General features: G+C 55.0%; 7 pseudogenes; all 7 read left to right on the forward strand.

Moving 5' to 3' along the window:
• Positions 1-858: 858 nt before the first annotated feature.
• Positions 859-1459, forward strand: LOC123413139 (annotated as a pseudogene).
• Positions 1460-2313: 854 nt separating this feature from the next.
• Positions 2314-2914, forward strand: LOC123413137 (annotated as a pseudogene).
• Positions 2915-3513: 599 nt separating this feature from the next.
• Positions 3514-4371, forward strand: LOC123409434 (annotated as a pseudogene).
• A 2056-nt stretch (positions 4372-6427) lies between these two features.
• Positions 6428-7285, forward strand: LOC123409436 (annotated as a pseudogene).
• Positions 7286-8141: 856 nt separating this feature from the next.
• On the forward strand, positions 8142-21952 carry LOC123407751 (annotated as a pseudogene).
• Positions 21953-22551: 599 nt separating this feature from the next.
• Positions 22552-23409, forward strand: LOC123409437 (annotated as a pseudogene).
• An 856-nt stretch (positions 23410-24265) lies between these two features.
• Positions 24266-24866, forward strand: LOC123413136 (annotated as a pseudogene).
• The last annotated feature ends 2062 nt before the right edge of the window (positions 24867-26928 follow it).

A 26928-nucleotide genomic window follows, 5' to 3' on the forward strand; every position in this document is an offset into this window, starting at 1 on the left:
GCCGTGGCTTAGGTGGTGTGTGTTGGCAATAAGCCACGGCGACTGCGTCGGGTGCGCGTGCGTGCGTGTACGGGACACGTCAGGCTCGTGGCGAGTGTGTGTGAGTTGGTTAGACGGATGCGCCGGGTGTGGCCGTGCCGGGCGCTGGAACCAGGCGCGTCCCGTTGGCGTGCGTGTGCGACGGGCGCGGGAGCTGAGGAGTGCGGGGCGGGCGTTGCGTGGGCACTGCGTTAGTTGCATGCATGGGTGAGTTAGTTAGCTCGTGTGAGTAGTGCTGTTAGCGGTGGCCGAGTGCAGCGGCAAAGCCAACTCAGTACGTGGGTGCTTGCATGTGATCGCTAGCCTGATGTGTGTAGCTTGGGTATAAAAGGCCCTTCGTGTACTGGTTGTAGTCTGCGGTGCTTGAGTTCGTGCTTGAGTAGAAGAAAGCGGCTGTCCGTGCAGCCGGCGGCGTTCGTGCGCCGGGTATACCTTGTTGTACACTGCCTCATTCCTCCTTCTTTCTTGTCGTTCGAGCGTGAGAGAGAGAGAGACAGCAAGCAGAAGGACTCAACCCCAACATTTGGCATCAGAGCTTCGGTTCGGGAGCTTGCCGGCGGCAATGGCAATCGTACCACACGGCGGAGGCGCGGGCGGATCGGTGTCGATGGCGATGCCAATGCTCACGCCGGACAACTACACGGTGTGGGCGATCAAGGCGCAGGCGATTCTCGACGTCCACACCGTGTGGGAGGCAGTGGCGCCGGGTGACGCGGCGGTGAACGCCAAGAAGGACAAGGCGGCGCGCGCAATGCTCCTTGGAGTGCTGCCGGAGGATGTGCTGCTGCAGCTGGCGACGAAGCTCACCGCCAAGGAGGTATGGGACTCCTTGAAGGTGAGGTTCGTCAGTGCCGATCGTGTCCGCGCGGCGAGGTTGGCGACGCTGCGCGGGGACTTTGACCACTTGAAGATGGCGGACGGCGAGGCGCTGGACGCGTACGCCGGGAGGCTGGCAGGGATGACGGCGCGTTTCGCGAGCCTAGGGGAGACGCTGGGCGACGCGGTGCTTGTGAAGAAGCTGCTGGACACCGTCCCGGATCGGTTGTTCCCCGTCGTCGCCGGCATCGAGCAGTTCTGCGACACGGCGACCATGGCGTTCGACGAGGCGCTCGGGCGGCTGCTCGCGTTCGACGAGCGGGTTCGGCGTCTTGGACAAGACGACGGTGAGCGCGGGGGTCAGCAGCTGCTCATGACGGCGGCGAAGTGGGCAGCGCGGGAGCGTCGACATGGCGGTGGTCGGGATGACGACGACGGCAAGAGCGTGGCGTCGAGCATCGGCGGGAACCGCCGTGGACGCTGCTACAAGTGCGGCGTGCGCGGCCACTTCAAGAGGGACTGCCCCAAGCTGCGGAGGGAGCCGGCGGCGGAACGCGCGCTGCTGGCGGACGTCGTCGGAGTCGAGGACGACGGGCTCCTCTGAGCCGTGGCTTAGGTGGTGTGTGTTGGCAATAAGCCACGGCGACTGCGTCGGGTGCGCGTGCGTGCGTGTACGGGACACGTCAGGCTCGTGGCGAGTGTGTGTGAGTTGGTTAGACGGATGCGCCGGGTGTGGCCGTGCCGGGCGCTGGAACCAGGCGCGTCCCGTTGGCGTGCGTGTGCGACGGGCGCGGGAGCTGAGGAGTGCGGGGCGGGCGTTGCGTGGGCACTGCGTTTGTTGCATGCATGGGTGAGTTAGTTAGCTCATGTGAGTAGTGCTGTTAGCGGTGGCCGAGTGCAGCGGCAAAGCCAACTCAGTACGTGGGTGCTTGCATGTGATCGCTAGCCTGATGTGTGTAGCTTGGGTATAAAAGGCCCTTCGTGTACTGGTTGTAGTCTGCGGTGCTTGAGTTCGTGCTTGAGTAGAAGAAAGCGGCTGTTCGTGCAGCCGGCGGCGTTCGTGCGCCGGGTATACCTTGTTGTACACTGCCTCATTCCTCCTTCTTTCTTGTCGTTCGAGCGTGAGAGAGAGACAGCAAGGAGAAGGACTCAACCCCAACATTTGGCATCAGAGCTTTGGTTCGGGAGCTCGCCGGCGGCAATGGCGATCGTACCACACGGCGGAGGCGCGGGCGGATCGGTGTCGATGGCGATGCCAATGCTCACGCCGGACAACTACACGGTGTAGGCGATCAAGGCGCAGGCGATTCTCGACGTCCACACCGTGTGGGAGGCAGTGGCGCCGGGTGACGCGGCGGTGAACGCCAAGAAGGACAAGGCGGCGCGCGCAATGCTCCTTGGAGTGCTGCCGGAGGATGTGCTGCTGCAGCTGGCGACGAAGCTCACCGCCAAGGAGGTATGGGACTCCTTGAAGGTGAGGTTCGTCGGTGCCGATCGTGTCCGCGCGGCGAGGTTGGCGACGCTGCGCGGGGACTTTGACCACTTGAAGATGGCGGACGGCGAGGCGCTGGACGCGTACGCCGGGAGGCTGGCAGGGATGACGGCGCGTTTCGCGAGCCTAGGGGAGACGCTGGGCGACGCGGTGCTTGTGAAGAAGCTGCTGGACACCGTCCCGGATCGGTTGTTCCCCGTCGTCGCCGGCATCGAGCAGTTCTACGACACGGCGACCATGGCGTTCGACGAGGCGCTCGGGCGGCTGCTCGCGTTCGACGAGCGGGTTCAGCGTCGTGGACAAGACGACAGTGAGCGCGGGGGTCAGCAGCTGCTCATGACGGCGGCGAAGTGGGCAGCGCGGGAGCGACAACATGGCGGTGGTCGGGATGACGACGATGGCAAAAGCGTGGCGTCGAGCATCGGCGGGAACCGCCGTGGACGCTGCTACAAGGGCGGCGTGCGCGGCCACTTCAAGAGGGACTGCCCCAAGCTGCGGAGGGAGCCGGCGGCGGAACGCGCGCTGCTGGCGGACGTCGTCGGAGTCGAGGACGACGGGCTCCTCTGAGTCGTGGCTTAGGTGGTGTGTGTTGGCAATAAGCCACGGCGACTGCGTCGGGTGCGCGTGCGTGCGTGTACGGGACACGTCAGGCTCGTGGCGAGTGTGTGTGAGTTGGTTAGACGGATGCGCCGGGTGTGGCCGTGCCGGGCGCTGGAACCAGGCGCGTCCCGTTGGCGTGCGTGTGCGACGGGCGCGGGAGCTGAAGAGTGCGGGGCGGGCGTTGCGTGGGCACTGCGTTAGTTGCATGCATGGGTGAGTTAGTTAGCTCGTGTGAGTAGTGCTGTTAGCGGTGGCCGAGTGCAGCGGCAAAGCCAACTCAGTACGTGGGTGCTTGCATGTGATTGCTAGCCTGATGTGTGTAGCTTGGGTATAAAAGGCCCTTCGTGTACTGGTTGTAGTCTGCGGTGCTTGAGTTCGTGCTTGAGTAGAAGAAAGCGGTTGTTCGTGCAGCCGGCGGCGTTCGTGCGCCGGGTATACCTTGTTGTACACTGCCTCATTCCTCCTTCTTTCTTGTCGTTCGAGCGTGAGAGAGAGAGACAGCAAGGAGAAGGACTCAACCCCAACATTTGGCATCAGAGCTTCGGTTCGGGAGCTCGCCGTCGGCAATGGCGATCGTACCACACGGCAGAGGCGCGGGCGGATCGGTATCGTTGGCGATGCCAATGCTCACGCCGGACAACTACACGGTGTGGGCGATCAAGGCGCATGCGATTCTCGACGTCCACACCGTGTGGGAGGCAGTGGCGCCGGGCGACGCGGCGGTGAACGCCAAGAATGACAAGGCGGCGCGCGCAATGCTCCTTGGAGCGCTGCCGGAGGATGTGCTGCTACAGCTGGCGACGAAGCTCACCGCCAAGGAGGTATAGGACTCCTTGAAGGTGAGGTTCGTCGGTGCCGATCGTGTCCGCGCGGCGAGGTTGGCGACGCTGCGCGGGGACTTTGACCACTTGAAGATGGCGGACGGCGAGGCACTGGACGCATACGCCGGGAGGCTGGCAAGGATGACGGCGCGTTTCGTGAGCCTAGGGGAGACGCTGGGCGACGCGGTGCTTGTGAAGAAGCTGCTGGACACCGTCCTGGATCGGTTGTTCCCCGTCGTCGCCGGCATCGAGCAGTTCTGCGACACGGCGACCATGGCGTTCGACGAGGCGCTCGGGCGGCTGCTCGCGTTCGACGAGCGGGTTCGGCGTCGTGGACAAGACGACGGTGAGCGCGGGGGTCAGCAGCTGCTCATGACGGCGGCGCAGTGGGCAGCGCGGGAGCGTCGACATGGCGGTGGTCGGGATGACGACGACGGCAAGAGCGTGGCGTCGAGCATCGGCGGGAACCGCCGTGGACGCTGCTACAAGTGCGGCGTGCGCGACCACTTCAAGAGGGACTGCCCCAAGCTGCGGAGGGAGCCGGCGGCGGAACGCGCGCTGCTGGCGGACGTCGTCGGAGTCGAGGACGACGGGCTCCTCTAAGCCGTGGCTTAGGTGGTGTGTGTTGGCAATAAGCCACGACGACTGCGTCGGGTGCGCGTGCGTGCGTGTACGGGACGCGTCAGGCTCGTGGCGAGTGTGTGTGAGTTGGTTAGACGGATGCGCCGGGTGTGGCCGTGCCAGGCGCTGGAACCAGGCGCGTCCCGTTGGCGTGCGTGTGCGACGGGCGCGGGAGCTGAGGAGTGCGGGGCGGACGTTGCGTGGGCACTGCGTTAGTTGCATGCATGGGTGAGTTAGTTAGCTCGTGTGAGTAGTGCTGTTAGCGGTGGCCGAGTGCAGCGGCAAAGGCAACTCAGTACGTGGGTGCTTGCATGTGATCGCTAGCCTGATGTGTGTAGCTTGGGTATAAAAGGCCCTTCGTGTACTGGTTGTAGTCTACGGTGCTTGAGTTCGTGCTTGAGTAGAAGAAAGCGGCTGTTCGTGCAGCCGGCGGCGTTCGTGCGCCGGGTATACCTTGTTGTACACTACCTCATTCCTCCTTCTTTCTTGTCGTTCGAGCGTGAGAGAGAGAGACAGCAAGGAGAAGGACTCAACCCCAACATTTGGCATCAGAGCTTCGGTTCGGGAGCTCGCCGTCGGCAATGGCGATCGTACCACACGGCGGAGGCGCGGGCGGATCGGTGTCGATGGCGATGCCAATGCTCACGCCGGACAACTACACGGTGTGGGCGATCAAGGCGCATGTGATTCTCGACGTCCACACCGTGTGGGAGGCAGTGGCGCCGGGCGACGCGGCGGTGAACGCCAAGAAGGACAAGGCGGCGCGCGCAATGCTCCTTGGAGCGCTGCCGGAGGATGTGCTGTTGCAGCTGGCGACGAAGCTCACCGCCAAGGAGGTATGGGACTCCTTGAAGGTGAGGTTCATCGGTGCCGATCGTGTCCGCGCGGCGAGGTTGGCGACGCTGCGCGGGGACTTTGACCACTTGAAGATGGCGGACGGCGAGGCGCTGGACGCGTACGCCGGGAGGCTGGCAGGGATGACGGCGCATTTCGCGAGCCTAGGGGAGACGCTGGGCGACGCGGTGCTTGTGAAGAAGCTGCTGGACACCGTCCCGGATCGGTTGTTCCCCGTCGTCGCCGGCATCGAGCAGTTCTACGACACGGCGACCATGGCGTTCGACGAGGCGCTCGGGCGGCTGCTCGCGTTCGACGAGCGGGTTCAGCGTCGTGGACAAGACGACAGTGAGCGCGGGGGTCAGCAGCTGCTCATGACGGCGGCGAAGTGGGCAGCGCGGGAGCGACAACATGGCGGTGGTCGGGATGACGACGATGGCAAAAGCGTGGCGTCGAGCATCGGCGGGAACCGCCGTGGACGCTGCTACAAGTGCGGCGTGCGCGGCCACTTCAAGAGGGACTGCCCCAAGCTGCGGAGGGAGCCGGCGGCGGAACGCGCGCTGCTGGCGGACGTCGTCGGAGTCGAGGACGACGGGCTCCTCTGAGCCGTGGCTTAGGTGGTGTGTGTTGGCAATAAGCCACGGCGACTGCGTCGGGTGCGCGTGCGTGCGTGTACGGGACACGTCAGGCTCGTGGCGAGTGTGTGTGAGTTGGTTAGACGGATGCGCCGGGTGTGGCCGTGCCGGGCGCTGGAACCAGGCGCGTCCCGTTGGCGTGCGTGTGCGACGGGCGCGGGAGCTGAAGAGTGCGGGGCGGGCGTTGCGTGGGCACTGCGTTAGTTGCATGCATGGGTGAGTTAGTTAGCTCGTGTGAGTAGTGCTGTTAGCGGTGGCCGAGTGCAGCGGCAAAGCCAACTCAGTACGTGGGTGCTTGCATGTGATTGCTAGCCTGATGTGTGTAGCTTGGGTATAAAAGGCCCTTCGTGTACTGGTTGTAGTCTGCGGTGCTTGAGTTCGTGCTTGAGTAGAAGAAAGCGGTTGTTCGTGCAGCCGGCGGCGTTCGTGCGCCGGGTATACCTTGTTGTACACTGCCTCATTCCTCCTTCTTTCTTGTCGTTCGAGCGTGAGAGAGAGAGACAGCAAGGAGAAGGACTCAACCCCAACATTTGGCATCAGAGCTTCGGTTCGGGAGCTCGCCGTCGGCAATGGCGATCGTACCACACGGCAGAGGCGCGGGCGGATCGGTATCGTTGGCGATGCCAATGCTCACGCCGGACAACTACACGGTGTGGGCGATCAAGGCGCATGCGATTCTCGACGTCCACACCGTGTGGGAGGCAGTGGCGCCGGGCGACGCGGCGGTGAACACCAAGAATGACAAGGCGGCGCGCGCAATGCTCCTTGGAGCGCTGCCGGAGGATGTGCTGCTACAGCTGGCGACGAAGCTCACCGCCAAGGAGGTATAGGACTCCTTGAAGGTGAGGTTCGTCGGTGCCGATCGTGTCCGCGCGGCGAGGTTGGCGACGCTGCGCGGGGACTTTGACCACTTGAAGATGGCGGACGGCGAGGCACTGGACGCATACGCCGGGAGGCTGGCAAGGATGACGGCGCGTTTCGTGAGCCTAGGGGAGACGCTGGGCGACGCGGTGCTTGTGAAGAAGCTGCTGGACACCGTCCTGGATCGGTTGTTCCCCGTCGTCGCCGACATCGAGCAGTTCTGCGACACGGCGACCATGGCGTTCGACGAGGCGCTCGGGCGGCTGCTCGCGTTCGACGAGCGGGTTCGGCGTCGTGGACAAGACGACGGTGAGCGCGGGGGTCAGCAGCTGCTCATGACGGCGGCGCAGTGGGCAGCGCGGGAGCGTCGACATGGCGGTGGTCGGGATGACGACGACGGCAAGAGCGTGGCGTCGAGCATCGGCGGGAACCGCCGTGGACGCTGCTACAAGTGCGGCGTGCGCGACCACTTCAAGAGGGACTGCCCCAAGCTGCGGAGGGAGCCGGCGGCGGAACGCGCGCTGCTGGCGGACGTTGTCGGAGTCGAGGACGACGGGCTCCTCTAAGCCGTGGCTTAGGTGGTGTGTGTTGGCAATAAGCCACGACGACTGCGTCGGGTGCGCGTGCGTGCGTGTACGGGACGCGTCAGGCTCGTGGCGAGTGTGTGTGAGTTGGTTAGACGGATGCGCCGGGTGTGGCCGTGCCAGGCGCTGGAACCAGGCGCGTCCCGTTGGCGTGCGTGTGCGACGGGCGCGGGAGCTGAGGAGTGCGGGGCGGGCGTTGCGTGGGCACTGCGTTAGTTGCATGCATGGGTGAGTTAGTTAGCTCGTGTGAGTAGTGCTGTTAGCGGTGGCCGAGTGCAGCGGCAAAGGCAACTCAGTACGTGGGTGCTTGCATGTGATCGCTAGCCTGATGTGTGTAGCTTGGGTATAAAAGGCCCTTCGTGTACTGGTTGTAGTCTACGGTGCTTGAGTTCGTGCTTGAGTAGAAGAAAGCGGCTGTTCGTGCAGCCGGCGGCGTTCGTGCGCCGGGTATACCTTGTTGTACACTACCTCATTCCTCCTTCTTTCTTGTCGTTCGAGCGTGAGAGAGAGAGACAGCAAGGAGAAGGACTCAACCCCAACATTTGGCATCAGAGCTTCGGTTCGGGAGCTCGCCGTCGGCAATGGCGATCGTACCACACGGCGGAGGCGCGGGCGGATCGGTGTCGATGGCGATGCCAATGCTCACGCCGGACAACTACACGGTGTGGGCGATCAAGGCGCATGTGATTCTCGACGTCCACACCGTGTGGGAGGCAGTGGCGCCGGGCGACGCGGCGGTGAACGCCAAGAAGGACAAGGCGGCGCGCGCAATGCTCCTTGGAGCGCTGCCGGAGGATGTGCTGTTGCAGCTGGCGACGAAGCTCACCGCCAAGGAGGTATGGGACTCCTTGAAGGTGAGGTTCATCGGTGCCGATCGTGTCCGCGCGGCGAGGTTGGCGACGCTGCGCGGGGACTTTGACCACTTGAAGATGGCGGACGGCGAGGCACTGGACGCGTACGCCGGGAGGCTGGCAGGGATGATGGCGCGGTTCGCGAGCCTAGGGGAGACGCTTGGTGATGCGGTGCTTGTGAAGAAGCTGCTGGACACCGTCCCGGATCGGTTGTTCCCCGTCGTCGCCGGCATCGAGCAGTTCTGTGACACGGCGACCATGGCGTTCGACGAGGCGCTCGGGCGGCTGCTCGCGTTCGACGAGCGGGTTCGGCGTCTGTGACAGCCCGATGCCGACGTTCTAGAAGCTTGCCCTCTATTTCCGTTTTCGTCGTGTAGCTTATTTTATTTGTTGCATCATCATTGCATCATGCGCATCATCTGCACTGCATCGGCATCTTCGTTGCCGCCAATTTTCAAACTTGCATTCGTTAGTAGTTGCCGGTTCTCGTCGTCGTCCGTTCTGAGTCCGACCGCACACGCACGCGCCCGCGGCACCGTCGAAACCCTATTTTTTAAGTGCGTTTAAAACTTTCTCTGATCGGGTTGAGATTTAACGTGCGGCCGTGATTAGTTATAGCGAGGCCACCCGTCGAATTTCGTCGCGATCTGAGACCGTCTGGTACCCGAACGGTCGCCCGTAGCGGCACCGTCTTCGGTTATTCGTCAGACGTCTGTCGGTGTTTTTAAATTCGTGCCGCGTCGCCAGTTCTCCCTCTCGTCTCCGGATACCCCTCTACACGGTCACGTACCCGTTCCCGCGTTCGGAATCGTCCGAATCCGACCCCGCGGTTGGATCCGGAACGAAATTCCGGTCAACCGAGCCCCCCGGTTTGCCTATATATAGACCCCTTCTAATTTTCGGACAGCCTCCCCCTAAACCTGCCTCGTTTTCCGCGCCCTAAACCCTAGCCGCAGCCTCTCTCGTCCCCCAGCCGCCCCGGGCCCGGAAGCCCATCCGAGGCCCGTCCCGGCCCAGATCCACCGCCGCCCCCGCGAGCTTCCCCGAGCTTCATGCTCATGGCCGCGCCTCCTCGCGACCTCGCCTGCGCGCCGCCGTCCCAGGTCGCCGCCCCGTCTGAGCTCGCGCAGGACCCGAGCCGGCCGCCGCCCCGCTCCTCCTCGTGGCACCGCCGGCAGCCCGAGCCCCCCTGTCCCTCATCTCCTGCCGCCAAGGGACCGGCCGCCGTGGTCTTCCTCGCCCCAGCGCCGCCTTGCGCTCCGGCCGCCACCGGGAATGGGCGGATCAGGGGATCCCCGTCGCGGATCAGCCATCTCCCGCCGGCTTGCCTCCCTGGCCGGAGTCGCCCGCCGCCAAGCTCTGCAGTCGCCGCTGCGCCTCTGCCCTGGAGGGGCACGAGGAGGGGGTGCCGTTCCAGGCTGCGCTGCCAGCCGCGTCGCCCGTGTGGGCCAGGTGGCGCCGGCCCACCTCGCCTCGAGGGTCGGCCCAGGCCAGGCGCCCCGCAGAGGCCCAGCCGGCTCAGGCCTCCCGCGGTAGCCGAGGCCCAGTTGGCGAGCAGCTTCCCCGGCCCAGCACCTCCTCCCCACCAGGCCGGTCTGATTCGGCCCGAGGTCAGCCCTCTCACCAGCGCCCTGTGCGTGTATTAGCTATGTTGCGCCTCCAATTCGGACCGTAGAAATATTAGGTTTTTTTGCGAATTAGTTTTTTTTTCTTAGAAGAGGTTAGATTTTCAAACGTCCGTAGTTTCCAAACCGTAAGTCGGAACGACGCATTTTATATATGCTTTTGTGGTAGTTTCGCGCGTAGAGTACGAATTTGAAACATGCACATTTGTTTAACGCTGTTTAGAGTGCCTAATGCCTCGTTTTACGTGCTGTTTAACTAGGATCCGTTCCATAGTTAATTCTCGTGCCTGTCCGGACTGCCCGTATGCCATAGATTTAATGTCCATGTTTTAGGGACCATATTTCTACGTATTTTAGAGCGGTCAATTGTATTTTTACGTGTAGGATTTTGCCGGTAGATTATTTTCCCGTTTAGAGGTTTTATCTCGCTTTAATGTGTGGCTTTGTTTTGTGTTGCAAACCCCACATGTTATATATGTTTCCAGGATAGAAAAATCCCATGGATTTTTCTGTGCAATTGGTTTTAGCTTTTGAGGAAGTTAGTTCGTGAGATATTTTGCCGTGATGCCCTTTTGTTTAATTCGTAGGATTTTTTCCGTGCCTCGTTTGAATTAGTTATCAACTAGGGGGTTGATCTTGGATGTTTTGATTAGCCCCTGGTATTTTTAGTTGCAATAGAAATGCATGTTTAGGTGTTGTTTGACTGCCCTCAAGTTGCTTGAATAGTGCTGTTTTAGAGGAGCTGAAATATTTCTAAGTCTGGAATCTGTTTTATTTTGTTGCTGTCTTGTCTTGCTTGCATCTTGTGATCTGTAGCCCTTTTGAGGTTGGTCCAATGGAGTTAGTTGTACCCCTTATGTTTCTCTAGCATGCTGTTAAGTTTCATGCCATTTGGAGACCTGTAGCTATAGGTTTTGCTGCTGTCAATATTGCTTCAGGCTGAAAACTGCACTTTCATGAGGTGTTATTTTCACTAAGTCTTAGATAGTGTGTCTGATGTCATTTTGTGACTTCTTTATCTAGTGATCCGTGCTGCCATGCTAGATGTTGTTAGTTGATTGTAGTTGTGCTTTTTGCCCTGTTCCGTGTCATGCCTTGCTTGAGCTAATCGTAGTTGTGTATCCGTAGTTGCGGGGCGTAGAATATGCTATGTGGCTGATTTTGGCAGTTTGTAGTGTTTTCTTGTTTTGCTCGTAGTTTTCGAACCGTAGCTCCGTTTTGATCGTGTCCTACATGAAACATGCTTAGAATCTCGTGTAGTTTCATTTTCTCTTGCTGTTTGAATGTGTTGAAGTGCTCGTAGCCGCCGTTGCACACATTTTGCATTCATGCCATCATATCTTGCGGTGCTTGTAACTTTTGATCCGTATCTCCGTTGGAGATGTTCTTTATGTGTAGGTTGCTTGCCTTGACGCGTAGAATCACATGAACCTATTTGTTCTGCTGTTTAACAACCAATTAAATGCGTTAATCCATATCTGGACAGAATTGTAAATTAACATGTGAGGTCGCTTCGGAGATGCTATATGTCATTTCCGACCTCATTTAAAATGTCTAGATAGGTAGTTTAATTTCCGCTTCACCTCTTGCATGTTTGACAACTTTAATATTGCCGTGTATCTAATCGGGATAGAACTAAATATTAAACGTGGAGTTTCGTCAATATGCAACTCGTTGCATATTGAACTTCACTTAATGTGTAGTGTTTGATTGTGTGAATTGTCATGCCGTGACTTGCATGTATTCAGTAGCTCATGCATCATATGTGTTGTGCATCGTGTGGTGAATATCGTGTGTTGATGCTTGTTTCCGGTTTCCCCGTCTCGTTAGAGTTCCGCAAGCGTGTCGGATTGTGAGGACCCGTTCGACTACGTCGGTTCGTCTGCTTCACGGAGGCATTCTTCTTCCAAGCGGGATCTCAGGCAAGATGATCATTTCCCCAGATACCATTACTATCATTGCCATGCTAGTTTACCGTTTCTATCGGATATGTCTCGTTGCCTACCACATGTTAAATGTCAGCCTCTCACCAATGCCATGAAACCTTTAACCTGTTCAACCTAGTAAACCACTGATTGGCTATGTTACTGCGTGCTTAACCCTGTGTAGCGTTGCTAGTTGCAGGTGCAGTTTCGTCCATGTGAAAACATGGGTTCCTTGTTATATCACCCTATTAAATGCTATTTAATTTAATGCACCTATATACTTGGTAAAAGGTGGAAGGCTCGGCCTTTCTAGCCTGGTGTTTTGTTCCACCTTTGCCCCTTTAGTTTTCGGCTACCGGTGTTATGTTCCATAATCGAGCGCTCCTAACACGATCGGGGTTGTTATGGGGACCCCCTTGATAATTCGTTTTAGATTCAAGCTGGTCTGGCAAGGCCCAACTTTGGTTCTACATTTAACCAACATAATAAATTTGATAGATTGAAATGCATAGGGAGTTAGCGCTACCCGAGGAGTAATTTTACATAAACAGGGGGGGCCAGTGTTGATGGTGTTGGTCCCAAACGGTCTGCCTGTGGGGCCACCACGGGGAAACCCGAGGTTTGGCACCTGTAGCTAGTTCCATCCGTCGTGTCCTGAGAACGAGATACGCGGCTCCTATCAGGTACGTCGACACGTCGGGCGGCCTTGCTGGATTAGTTTTACCTTTGACGAGATATCTTGTGCATCGGGATTCCGGTGATGCTTTGGGTAATCTCAGAGTTGAGGTTTTCCATTAGGGAATCCGACGAGATCGCGAGCTTCGTGATTGAGGATTTCTATGCGGCTTGTGGTAATTTGTGATGGACTAGTTGGAGCATCCCTGCAGGGTTAAATCTTTCGGAAAGCCGTGCCCGCGGTTATGTGGCAACGTGGAAACTTTGTTTAACACTGGTTCTAGATAACTTGAAGTTAACGTAATAAAAATATGCCAACTGTGTGCGTAACCGTGACTGTCTCTCTCGTGAGTTCTTTCTCCGATCGAGGACACGGTGGGGTTATGTCTGACGTAGGTAGGTGTTCAGGATCATTCAATTGATCATCAGACGTTCACGTCCGTTATGCGTAGATCTTCCCCCTCTTATTTCTTGTACTCGTAAGTTAGCCACCAAATATATGCTTAGCTGCTGCCGCAACCTCACCACTGAACCATACCTCACCCATTAAGCTTTGCTAGTCTTGATACCTTTGGAAATGAGATTGCTGAGTCCCCTATGGCTCACAGATTACTACAATACCAGTTGCAGGTACAGGTAAAGGTTACTTGACGCGAGCGCGTTGATTGTTCATTTGGAGTTGCTTCTTCTTCTTCTTCTTCATTGATCTAGGATGGGTTCCAGGCCGGCAGCCTGGGATAGCAAGGATAGACGTCGTTCTTCTTTTGTCATTTGTTTTCGTCTGTAGTCGGACCCTGCTCTTACTCTTGATGTTTATGTAATGTGCTGATGTGACTCTGATGTAGCTTGTGGCGAGTGTAAGCCAACTCTTTATATATCTCCTCTTTTCAGTACATGTACTTGTAACGATATCCATTCTTGCGACACGACGAGATGCGCTTCTATCCCTGACGAGGCCCTCGTGCCAAATTGAGGATAGGGTCGCATCTTGGGCGTGACAAGTTGGTATCAGAGCAAGGACCGACCTAGGAGCCCCCTTGATTGATCGAACTTGGCCGAGTCGAGTCTAGTGAAAAACTATTTGAGTCTTAGTTATATATCGGAGAGTAGGATTCTTTTTTCTACTCTTCTATGCTCTGGTGAGGAATCTTGACGTAATAATTTACTCTACTCCTCTTCTCACTCAAAATTTTATTTAGGATCACGCGGATATTCTTGGGATCTATATGATGCCGATGTGACGGAGTTTTGTCTTGGTGCCTCCTGTCTGACTTGATCTTCTTCCGGGGAGTTGAGCTCCAGGGGATTCTTGAGCACATCGTTATCATTCAGATTTCTTAGTATCTCAAAACGAAGGATGTTCGTAATTGCTTCAATACTAGTAGTGGCGAGATAACCCCGATGTCCCCAGTACTGGTGCAGATTGTTCGGGGGTACTGCCATACTTTGTATCGTTGCGATCACGAGGGTCTGTTGTAGATGAAGGTCCGAGATTCTGGTCGTGTGTTGACGGATGTGATACAGGTGACGGGTTAGTATAGGAGTTGTGTGATATTACTCCTTGTATCCGTGTACCAGATTGCATGACCAGATATTTCGGGAATTCATAGGTGGGAATTCAAGTAGCTGCTTATAGGACGTTCTTCCAACAAATGAATGATGTTAGGTTGGGGTTCGACATCTAGTGGATTCGTTTGTTCACGGTCGACTTACAGCGGTACACGTTGTGTCTTAAAGAGTCCTTGTAGCTTGCTACGACTCGGGGACGCTTCGTATGTCAGGTGCACTGCCTTGCACTTGGTGGCTACTGTAAATCGTGCCCGTGCGATCCTGTCCACGAAAATATCGAACGGAAATCTTTCTCATGAGTTTGTTCTGGCTTGTTTCGTAAGCCTCATCCCTTTGTTTTGTTGGAATATGGTAATTCAGTTGCTTCGATGTCAAATGGTGATTCGAGATCTTTTCTAAGAGGTGTGCTCATATTTATATGAGAGTATTAATTCTTTGGTTCGTTCAATTGTCATATCAATTCTTGTCAACCGGAGTTGTTATATCTATTCTTTTCAACCGGCGTGTTTCTTTCCAAGTGGATTCAATCCTCTCTAATTTTTGCAGGTCATTCCCTCAATTCTTTCCAGAGTTCTCTCATCTGTCCCATGTTGTCTTTGTTTTTCCCCCGCCCTCCCGCCCTTTTTCTTCAGTGATTGGATTTCATCCAACTGCATTTCATTGCATTGTGCTTCCTCTATGTCTTCTTCCATGTCTCATCCGGTGATTCATTGTGAAGATTCTCGCGAGCTTCATGTTCCTCTTTATTCGTTCTTGTTATCTTTTCCGGCGAATTTGATTCGGTCGTCTGTGTTCATCATATCTTTTTTTCGTCCTTGTAATTCTTCCTATGTTGGAGATTCTTATCAACATATCCTGTTATTCATTCAGGTTTTTCTATCCGGTGTGTTGAAGATATCTCGGAGTTTCTTGTTTCAGATCTTTAATTATTTCGAGGTGCTCAACCTCATCTAGTTCTCTTCATACCGGTGCTATATCAATCTTTCTAGTAATCTTTTCTACGGTGATTTCTTTGAGTGGGCCCATAACCCACAGGTTCTTTCCCAGGATCTTACCTGACTCTTTTAATCATTTCCGGAGATCTTTAAATTCTTTTCAACTATGACGTAAGTATGATTTTCATGAGTCATATTCATTCTTCAAGTTCAATTGGAGTTAATTCTCATAGTTGGCTCAACCTTTCATTCTTCATTATTCCGGAGTGTCTCAGTAGTTCTTGGTGTTGTTTCTCGTCATCATTCTCAGCTTCGTGTTATCCTCTCATTGTTGTCAATCATGAGTATCCCTTTCTTGCTATCCGGTGCTTTTCTGAGTTGTGTTTATTTCTCGTTCCTCCAAAGGCCATCATTTCTGAAGATTCTTCGTTCTCAGCTTTCAGCTTCATCCTCAATTCTTCTCAATTGTTGTCTCTTCGTTCGTCTCTCGATTATTCTGGTGCCTTGTTCTAGTATTTTCTTAGGTGGCTTATGATCTTTTCATTCTCTTGTATATCCATTAATTCGTGGTGTTCCCATTCAGTCGTGAATTCATACCGGTGCTTCCTTCAATTTTTGCCTCAAGTGGTGCTTATCTCTCTGACTCTTCAAGATTCATTTTTTTAGAGGAATAAGTTGTATGCTAGATCCGTTGCTTGTCATCAATTATACTTGATGAAGGATGTGCATAACATAATTCTTATTCTTGTTCTTCCTTCTTCCAAGAGATTTCAATTCTTCTTCCGGAGTGGCTCTTGATATCAATTCCTTTTCTCTAGTCTTCTTATCTTTCTTTTCCGGAGTTCCAAGTTTTCTCAAGTATCTCTTCATGTTGCTTCATCTAAATCTTGGCAAGGTCATAATCTTATTCGTTTCTACCTTGTTATCGTTGCATCATTCATTCGTATACGGAGGTCCTTCTTGGTGGTTCATTAAGGTTTCAATCCATTCTTAAGTGTTCTTCAAGATTCTTGTTGGAGAACCTCAACTATCCTTTCCCTTGCATGTATATGTGCAATTGTTCTTCCTTATCCTTGAGGTGGTATTATAGCCTTCTTGTTAGTGTAGGAGCCCTGAAGAGATTTTCCTTTCAAGTTCGAGATAATTAAACCCACCAATTCTTTGATCATGAGATATTTTCAACCCTTGATTTCTTCATTGAGCTATCTTGGTTTGGACTTCACCTAAAGATTTTCCTATGGATTGTTGATATCATGGTGCTTGACAGTAATCTAAGTTCTCAGTGCATTCTCTTGGTGTAAGAGATTGTTCATATCTTGTTTCTCCCAATCTATCCTTGTTTCTTTTAGTGGTTGTTTGCCACCTCATATTTGTTGAGATGATTTTCATAAGCCCACTACTATCTTGTTCTTTTCATTGTTGTTTTTTCCAACAACTTCGTCCAATTCTTCTTGCAAGGATGTTTGTCAAGTTCATTGGAGTTAGTAGTTGTCATTCTTTTCTTCATACTCTTCTTCCGTATGAGCTAGTTTCTATTCTCTTGTTCCGGAGGCATTGTGATGTTGCTCATTCGGGTCAATCTTGGTGTTCTATCAAGTTCATGGTGTTCCCTTGCTCTATTGTACTTGTTTGTTGTGAATATTGTATAATTCTCTCTTATCGAATTTTTTGTCCCATTTTCCTACCGAAGTGCTGCCGAAATTTTCCGTGAATTCTTGCTTCTTTCTCATATCATTCCTCATCGCTTTGCTACCTTCAAGGATCGTTGGTTTCACTCGTTTGTCAAAGAAGCAACTAAATTTTTACCTCTTGTTCTTTCTCATCCTCTCCCCCTTTCATTCTTGGATCTCGGGGCGAGATCCTCTTGTAGTGTAGGAGAGTTGTGACAGCCCGATGCCGACGTTCTAGAAGCTTCCCCTCTATTTCCGTTTTCGTCGTGTGGCTTATTTTATTTGTTGCATCATCATCGCATCATGCGCATCATCTGCAATGCATCGGCATCTTCGTTGCCGCCAATTTTCAAACTTGCATTCGTTAGTAGTTGCTGGTTCTCGTCGTCGTCCGTTCTGAGTCCGACCGCACACGCACGCGCCCGCGGCACCGTCGAAACCCTATTTTTTAAGTGCGTTTAAAACTTTCTCTGATCGGGTTGAGATTTAACGTGCGGTCGTGATTAGTTATAGCGAGGCCACCCGTCGAATTTCGTCGCGATCTGAGGCCGTCTGGTACCCGAACGGTCGCCCGTAGCGGCACCGTCTTCGGTTATTCGTCAGACGTCTGTCGGTGTTTTTAAATTCGTGCCGCGTCGCCCGTTCTCCCTCTCGTCTCCGGATACCCCTCTACACGGTCACGTACCCGTTCCCGCGTTCGGAATCGTCCGAATCCGACCCCGCGGTTGGATCCTGAACGAAATTCCGGTCAACCGAGCCCCCCGGTTTGCCTATATATAGACCCCTTCTAATTTTCGGACAGCCTCCCCCTAAACCTGCCTCGTTTTCCGCGCCCTAAACCCTAGCCGCAACCTCTCTCGTCCCCCAGCCGCCGCGGGCCCGCAAGCCCATCCGAGGCCCGTCCCGGCCCAGATCCACCGCCGCCCCCGCGAGCTTCCCCGAGCTTCATGCTCATGGCCGCGCCTCCTCGCGACCTCGCCTGCGCGCCGCCGTCCCAGGTCGCCGCCCCGTCTGAGCTCGCGCAGGACCCGAGCCGGCCGCCGCCCCGCTCCTCCTCGTGGCACCGCCGGCAGCCCGAGCCCCCCTGTCCCTCATCTCCTGCCGCCAAGGGACCGGCCGCCGTGGTCTTCCTCGCCCCAGCGCCGCCTTGCGCTCCGGCCGCCACCGGGAATGGGCGGATCAGGGGATCCCCGTCGCGGATCAGCCATCTCCCGCCGGCTTGCCTCCCTGGCCGGAGTCGCCCGCCGCCAAGCTCTGCAGTCGCCGCTGCGCCTCTGCCCTGGAGGGGCACGAGGAGGGGGTGCCGTTCCAGGCTGCGCTGCCAGCCGCGTCGCCCGTGTGGGCCAGGTGGCGCCGGCCCACCTCGCCTCGAGGGTCGGCCCAGGCCAGGCGCCCCGCAGAGGCCCAGCCGGCTCAGGCCTCCCGCGGTAGCCGAGGCCCAGTTGGCGAGCAGCTTCCCCGGCCCAGCACCTCCTCCCCACCAGGCCGGTCTGATTCGGCCCGAGGTCAGCCCTCTCACCAGCGCCCTGTGCGTGTATTAGCTATGTTGCGCCTCCAATTCGGACCGTAGAAATATTAGGTTTTTTTGCGAATTAGTTTTTTTTTCTTAGAAGAGGTTAGATTTTCAAACGTCCGTAGTTTCCAAACCGTAAGTCGGAACGACGCATTTTATATATGCTTTTGTGGTAGTTTCGCGCGTAGAGTACGAATTTGAAACATGCACATTTGTTTAACGCTGTTTAGAGTGCCTAATGCCTCGTTTTACGTGCTGTTTAACTAGGATCCGTTCCATAGTTAATTCTCGTGCCTGTCCGGACTGCCCGTATGCCATAGATTTAATGTCCATGTTTTAGGGACCATATTTCTACGTATTTTAGAGCGGTCAATTGTATTTTTACGTGTAGGATTTTGCCGGTAGATTATTTTCCCGTTTAGAGGTTTTATCTCGCTTTAATGTGTGGCTTTGTTTTGTGTTGCAAACCCCACATGTTATATATGTTTCCAGGATAGAAAAATCCCATGGATTTTTCTGTGCAATTGGTTTTAGCTTTTGAGGAAGTTAGTTCGTGAGATATTTTGCCGTGATGCCCTTTTGTTTAATTCGTAGGATTTTTTCCGTGCCTCGTTTGAATTAGTTATCAACTAGGGGGTTGATCTTGGATGTTTTGATTAGCCCCTGGTATTTTTAGTTGCAATAGAAATGCATGTTTAGGTGTTGTTTGACTGCCCTCAAGTTGCTTGAATAGTGCTGTTTTAGAGGAGCTGAAATATTTCTAAGTCTGGAATCTGTTTTATTTTGTTGCTGTCTTGTCTTGCTTGCATCTTGTGATCTGTAGCCCTTTTGAGGTTGGTCCAATGGAGTTAGTTGTACCCCTTATGTTTCTCTAGCATGCTGTTAAGTTTCATGCCATTTGGAGACCTGTAGCTATAGGTTTTGCTGCTGTCAATATTGCTTCAGGCTGAAAACTGCACTTTCATGAGGTGTTATTTTCACTAAGTCTTAGATAGTGTGTCTGATGTCATTTTGTGACTTCTTTATCTAGTGATCCGTGCTGCCATGCTAGATGTTGTTAGTTGATTGTAGTTGTGCTTTTTGCCCTGTTCCGTGTCATGCCTTGCTTGAGCTAATCGGAGTTGTGTATCCGTAGTTGCGGGGCGTAGAATATGCTATGTGGCTGATTTTGGCAGTTTGTAGTGTTTTCTTGTTTTGCTCGTAGTTTTCGAACCGTAGCTCCGTTTTGATCGTGTCCTACATGAAACATGCTTAGAATCTCGTGTAGTTTCATTTTCTCTTGCTGTTTGAATGTGTTGAAGTGCTCGTAGCCGCCGTTGCACACATTTTGCATTCATGCCATCATATCTTGCGGTGCTTGTAACTTTTGATCCGTATCTCCGTTGGAGATGTTATTTATGTGTAGGTTGCTTGCCTTGACGCGTAGAATCACGTGAACCTATTTGTTCTGCTGTTTAACAACCAATTAAATGCGTTAATCCAGATCTGGACAGAATTGTAAATTAACATGTGAGGTCGCTTCGGAGATGCTATATGTCATTTCCGACCTCATTTAAAATGTCTAGATAGGTAGTTTAATTTCCGCTTCACCTCTTGCATGTTTGACAACTTTAATATTGCCGTGTATCTAATCGGGATAGAACTAAATATTAAACGTGGAGTTTCGTCAATATGCAACTCGTTGCATATTGAACTTCACTTAATGTGTAGTGTTTGATTGTGTGAATTGTCATGCCGTGACTTGCATGTATTCAGTAGCTCATGCATCATATGTGTTGTGCATCGTGTGGTGAATATCGTGTGTTGATGCTTGTTTCCGGTTTCCCCGTCTCGTTAGAGTTCCGCAAGCGTGTCGGATTGTGAGGACCCGTTCGACTACGTCGGTTCGTCTGCTTCACGGAGGCATTCTTCTTCCAAGCGGGATCTCAGGCAAGATGATCATTTCCCCAGATACCATTACTATCATTGCCATGCTAGTTTACCGTTTCTATCGGATATGTCTCGTTGCCTACCACATGTTAAATGTCAGCCTCTCACCAATGCCATGAAACCTTTAACCTGTTCAACCTAGCAAACCACTGATTGGCTATGTTACTGCGTGCTTAACCCTGTGTAGCGTTGCTAGTTGCAGGTGCAGTTTCGTCCATGTGAAAACATGGGTTCCTTGTTATATCACCCTATTAAATGCTATTTAATTTAATGCACCTATATACTTGGTAAAAGGTGGAAGGCTCGGCCTTTCTAGCCTGGTGTTTTGTTCCACCTTTGCCCCCTTAGTTTTCGGCTACCGGTGTTATGTTCCATAATCGAGCGCTCCTAACACGATCGGGGTTGTTATGGGGACCCCCTTGATAATTCGTTTTAGATTCAAGCTGGTCTGGCAAGGCCCAACTTTGGTTCTACATTTTCCCAACATAATAAATTTGATAAATTGAAATGCATAGGGATTTAGCGCTACCCGAGGAGTAATTTTACATAAACAGGGGGGCCAGTGCTGATGGTGTTGGTCCCAAACGGTCTACCTGCGGGGCCACCACGGGAAAACCCGAGGTTTGGCACCTGTAGCTAGTTCCATCCGTCGTGTCCTGAGAACGAGATACGCGGCTCCTATCGGGTACGTCGACACGTCGGGCGGCCTTGCTGGATTAGTTTTACCTTTGACGAGATATCTTGTGCATCGGGATTCCGGTGATGCTTTGGGTAATCTCAGAGTTGAGGTTTTCCATTAGGGAATCCGACGAGATCGCGAGCTTCGTGATTGAGGATTTCTATGCGGCTTGTGGTAATTTGTGATGGACTAGTTGGACCACCCCTGCAGGGTTAAATCTTTCGGAAAGCCGTGCCCGCGGTTATGTGACAACATGGAAACTTTGTTTAACACTGGTTCTAGATAACTTGAAGTTAACGTAATAAAAATATGCCAACTGTGTGCGTAACCGTGACTGTCTCTTTCGTGAGTTCTTTCTCCGATCGAGGACACGGTGGGGTTATGTCTGACGTAGGTAGGTGTTCAGGATCATTCAATTGATCATCAGACGTTCACGTCCGTTATGCGTAGATCTTCCCCCTCTTATTTCTTGTACTCGTAAGTTAGCCACCAAATATATGCTTAGCTGCTGCCGCAACCTCACCACTGAACCATACCTCACCCATTAAGCTTTGCTAGTCTTGATACCTTTGGAAATGAGATTGCTGAGTCCCCTGTGGCTCACAGATTACTACAACACCAGTTGCAGGTACAGGTAAAGGTTACTTGACGCGAGCGCGTTGATTGTTTATTTGGAGTTGCTTCTTTTTCTTCTTCTTCTTCATCGATCTAGGATGGGTTCCAGGCCGGCAGCCTGGGATAGCAAGGATGGACGTCTTTCTTCTTTTGTCATTTGTTTTCGTCCGTACTCGGACCCTGCTCTTACTCTTGATGTTTATGTAATGTACTGATGTGACTCTGATGTAGCTTGTGGCGAGTGTAAGCCAACTCTTTATATATCTCCTCTTTTCAGTACATGTACTTGTAACGATATCCATTCTTGCGACACGACGAGATGCGCTTCTATCCCTGACGAGGCCCTCGTGCCAAATTCAGGATAGGGTCGCATCTTGGGCGTGACAGCGTCGTGGACAAGACGACAGTGAGCGCGGGGGTCAGCAGCTGCTCATGACGGTGGCGCAGTGGGCAGCGCGGGAGCGTCGACATGGCGGTGGTCGGGATGACGACGACGGCAAGAGTGTGGCGTCGAGCATCGGCGGGAACCGCCGTGGACGCTGCTACAAGTGCGGCGTGCGCGGCCACTTCAAGAGGGACTGCCCCAAGCTGCGGAGGGAGCCGGCGGCGGAACGCGCGCTGCTGGCAGACGTCGTCGGAGTCGAGGACGACGGGCTCCTCTGAGCCGTGGCTTAGGTGGTGTGTGTTGGCAATAAGCCACGGCGACTTCGTCGGGTGCGCGTGCGTGCGTGTACGGGACGCGTCAGGCTCGTGGCGAGTGTGTGTGAGTTGGTTAGACGGATGCCCCGGGTGTGGCCGTGCCGAGCGTTGGAACCAGGCGCGTCCCGTTGGCGTGCGTGTGCGACGGGCGCGGGAGCTGAGGAGTGCGGGGCGGGCGTTGCGTGGGCACTGCGTTAGTTGCATGCATGGGTGAGTTAGTTAGCTCGTGTGAGTAGTGCTGTTAGCGGTGGCCGAGTGCAGCGGCAAAGCCAACTCAGTACGTGGGTGCTTGCATGTGATCGCTAGCCTGATGTGTGTAGCTTGGGTATAAAAGGCCCTTCGTGTACTGGTTGTAGTCTATGGTGCTTGAGTTCGTGCTTGAGTAGAAGAAAGTGGCTGTTCGTGCAGCCGGCGGCGTTCGTGTGCCGGGTATACCTTGTTGTACACTGCCTCATTCCTCCTTCTTTCTTGTCATTCGAGCGTGAGAGAGAGAGACAGCGAGGAGAAGGACTCAACCCCAACATTTGGCATCAGAGCTTCGGTTCGGGAGCTCGCCGGCGGCAATGGCGATCGTACCACACGGCGGAGGCGCGGGCGGATCGTTGTCGATGGCGATGCCAATGCTCACGCCGGACAACTACACGGTGTGGGCGATCAAGGCGCAGTCGATTCTCGACGTCCACACCGTGTGGAAGGCAGTGGCGTCGGGCGACGCGGCGGTGAACGCCAAGAAGGACAAGGCGGCGCGCGCAATGCTCCTTGGAGCGCTGTCGGAGGATGTGTTGCTGCAGCTGGCGACGAAGCTCACCGCCAAGGAGGTTTGGGACTCCTTGAAGGTAAGGTTCATCGGTGCCGATCGTGTCCGCGCGGCGAGGTTGGCGACGCTGCGCGGGGACTTTGACCACTTGAAGATGGCGGACGGCGAGGCGCTAGACGCGTACGCCGGGAGGCTGGCAGGGATGACGGCGCGGTTCGCGAGCCTAGGGGAGACGATGGGCGACGCGGTGCTTGTGAAGAAGCTGCTGGACACCGTCCCGGATCGGTTGTTCCCCGTCGTCGCTGGCATCGAGCAGTTCTGCGACACGGCGACCATGGCGTTGGACGAGGCGCTCGAGCGGCTGCTCGCGTTCGACGAGCGGGTTCGGCGTCGTGGACAAGACGACGGTGAGCGCGGGGGTCAGCAGCTGCTCATGACGGCGGTGCAGTGGGCAGCGCGGGAGCGTCGACATGGCGGTGGTTAGGATGACGACGACGGCAAGAGCGTGGCGTCGAGCATCGGCGGGAACCGCCGTGGACGCTACTACAAGTGCGGCGTGCGCGGCCACTTCAAGAGGGACTGCCCCAAGCTGCGGAGGGAGCCGGCGGCGGAACGCGCGCTGCTGGCGGACGTTGTCGGAGTCGAGGACGACGGGCTCCTCTGAGCCGTGGCTTAGGTGGTGTGTGTTGGCAATAAGCCACGGCGACTGCGTCGGATGCGCGTGCGTGCGTGTACGGGACGCGTCAGGCTCGTGGCGAGTGTGTGTGAGTTGGTTAGACGGATGCGCCGGGTGTAGCCGTGCCGGGCGCTGGAACCAGGCGCGTCCCGTTGGCGTGCGTGTGCGACGGGCGCGGGAGCTGAGGAGTGCGGGGCGGGCGTTGCGTGGGCACTGCGTTAGTTGCATGCATGGGTGAGTTAGTTAGCTCGTGTGAGTAGTGCTATTAGTGGTGGCCGAGTGCAGCGGCAAAGCCAACTCAGTACGTTGGTGCTTGCATGTGATCGCTAGCCTGATGTGTGTAGCTTGGGTATAAAAGGCCCATCATGTACTGGTTGTAGTCTGCGGTGCTTGAGTTCGTGCTTGAGTAGAAGAAAGCGGTTGTTCGCGCAGCCGGCAGCGTTCGTGCGCCGGGTATACCTTGTTGTACACTGCCTCATTCCTCCTTCTTTCTTGTCGTTCGAGCTTGAGAGAGAGAGACAGCAAGGAGAAGGACTCAACCCCAACATTTGGCATCAGAGCTTCGGTTCGGGAGCTCGCCGGCGGCAATGGCGATCGTACCACACGGCGGAGGCGCGGGCGGATCAGTGTCGATGGCGATGCCAATGCTCACGCCGGACAACTACACGGTGTGGGCGATCAAGGCGCATGCGATTCTCGACGTCCACACCGTGTGGGAGGCAGTGGCGCCGGGCGACGCGGCGGTGAACGCCAAGAAGGACAAGGCGGCGCGCGCAATGCTCCTTGGAGCGCTGCCGGAGGATGTGCTGCTGCAGCTGGCGACGAAGCTCACCGCCAAGGAGGTATGGGACTCCTTGAAGGTGAGGTCCGTCGGTGCCGATCGTGTCCGCGCGGCGAGGTTGGCGACGCTGCGCGGGGACTTTGACCACTTGAAGATGGCGGACGGCGAGGTGCTAGACGCATACGCCGGGAGGCTGGCAGGGATGATGGCGCGGTTCGCGAGCCTAGGGGAGACGATGGGCGACGCGGTGCTTGTGAAGAAGCTGCTGGACACCGTCCCGGATCGGTTGTTCCCCGTCGTCGCCGGCATCGAGCAGTTCTGCGACACGGCGACCATGGCGTTCGACGAGGCGCTCGGGCGGCTGCTCGCGTTCGACGAGCGGGTTCGGCGTCGTGGACAAGACGACGGTGAGTGCGGGGGTCAGCAGCTGCTCATGACGGCGGCGCAGTGGGCAGCGCGGGAGCGTCGACATGGCCGTGGTCGGGATGACGACGACGGCAAGAGCGTGGCATCGAGCATCGGCGGGAACCGCCGTGGACGCTGCTACAAGTGCGGCGTGTGCGGCCACTTCAAGAGGGAGTGCCCCAAGCTGCGGAGGGAGCCGGCGGCGGAACGCGCGCTGCTGGCGGACGTCGTTGGAGTCGAGGACGACGGGCTCCTCTGAGTCGTGGCTTAGGTGGTGTGTGTTGGCAATAAGCCACGGCGACTGCGTCGGGTGCGCGTGCGTGCGTGTACGGGACGCGTCAGGCTCGTGGCGAGTGTGTGTGAGTTGGTTAGACGGATGCGCCGGGTGTTGCCGTGCCGGGCGCTGGAACCAGGCGCGTCCCGTTGGCGTGCGTGTGCGACGGGCGCGGGAGCTGAGGAGTGCGGGGCGGGCGTTGCGTGGGCACTGCGTTAGTTGCATGCATGGGTGAGTTAGTTAGCTCGTGTGAGTAGTGCTGTTAGTGGTGGCCGAGTGCAGCGGCAAGCCAATTTAGTACGTGGGTGCTTGCATGTGATCGCTAGCCTGATGTGTGTAGCTTGGGTATAAAAGGCCCTTCGTGTACTGGTTGTAATCTGCGGTGCTTGAGTTCATGCTTGATTAGAAGGAAGCGGCTGTTCGTGCAGCCGGCGGCATTCGTGCCCCAGGTATACCTTGTTGTCCACTGCCTCATACCTCCGTCTTTCTCGTCGTTCGAGCGTGAGAGAGGGACAACAAGGACACGGACTCAACCCCAACAGGATTGTTGCTGGACACCTACGCACGGATATAGCTAGCTTAAATAGCTAAGCTAGCCATCAACTCATCGGGGCTAATTCGATCACAACGGAACACGCACACGAGAACTCTAGGTGATGGCTAATAGGGTCATATCGGTCCTATGTTTGTATTACTTTGATCTGATTCTAGCGCGATCACAATATCACGCCCCGCGTTGCGTCATTTTTTCAGCTTCTTGCGTGACCACATCATCACGTTGTGTGTCATGGACTTTTGCCGTCACGACTTCGTCACGACTTCGCCTGGGTATACTGATATGGATGCATTCACCGGACTCATGTCTAGCTGATCATGATTATCTGAATCATCTTCGTCCACTAGCTCACACATCAGCATCATATCCATGTCGTCTCCTTCCTTGGCCATGAGCGCCCGCTGCTTAGGTGCTTCCTCGCAGTCAGCCTTCAAGTGACTGAGGAGGCCACACTTATGACCCCTCACTTTTCCGATGTCAAATTTCCTCCTCGGTGGTGCAGGCGCATCCTCGTCGTCTGAGTCGGCAAAGTTCTTTCTCGCCGAGCGTTGCTTCCCCTTCTTGCTACTACTCGTGGATCCGCCCTGTTGTTCTTTTGACAGGGCAATCCATTGGGCCCTTGTCACCATCAGGTGCTCACTTGCCTCCATGTCGCCGAAACTGAGACGAATTCTCTCATCGTGGGCTTTGAACCTTCCGACGAGATCCTCGACTGTGAGAGTGTTAAGGTCGAGACAATGCTCGATCGGCGTGACGATCTGGATGTAGCGTGTCGGCACGGCATGCAAAAATCGTCGAACGACCGCAACTTCTTTTAGGGTTAAACCATAGCCACGTATGCCGTTGACGAGGGTCTTGAGACGGGAGGCAAACTGATCAACCGCCTCGCTTTCCTCCATCTTCAGGCACTCGTAGCTTCTCATCAGGGACTGAAGGTGCGTTTCCTTGACACGGTCATGACCCTGTTGTAGGATCTTGATGGTCTCCCATGCCTCCTTTGTTGTTTTATTTCCGACGAGGTGCTGCAACACATCCTTCGGCATGGCCGAGTAGATCATTGTTAATGCCTGACGATCCTTCCGGTACTTCGCCGCTCCCTTTGCGTACTCGGTGCCGCCGGGGTCGACAGCTTCCCAGAACTCCGCTCCCTCCATCGCGACCACCATGTTCATCGCCCATAGTGCGTAGTCCTCTTGATCCAGCCGGGGGAACTGCGACACCCCCACAATCGAGATCAGTGCTCCCGCTCCTGCCACAACGATCTCCTTGCCCGGGTTCGACATGATCTTTCATTTGCTTTTCGAAAATCACGTCAATAAACCAAGCTCTGATACCAATTGTTGACACAGATCCGTACATCGAGTACTTTCCGATGTACTTTATACGACGTGATTCCGACAACCTGTGCTTTCGGCTGTTAAGATGCACGCGTATGTATACAAGGAGCAAGCTGGCAGACAGGTGGATAGATTCTTGCGTATGTAGCTACAT

Source organism: Hordeum vulgare, chromosome 7H (genome assembly GCF_904849725.1).
Source record: "Hordeum vulgare subsp. vulgare chromosome 7H, MorexV3_pseudomolecules_assembly, whole genome shotgun sequence".
In the NCBI taxonomy this organism is placed as follows: Eukaryota; Viridiplantae; Streptophyta; class Magnoliopsida; order Poales; family Poaceae; genus Hordeum; species Hordeum vulgare.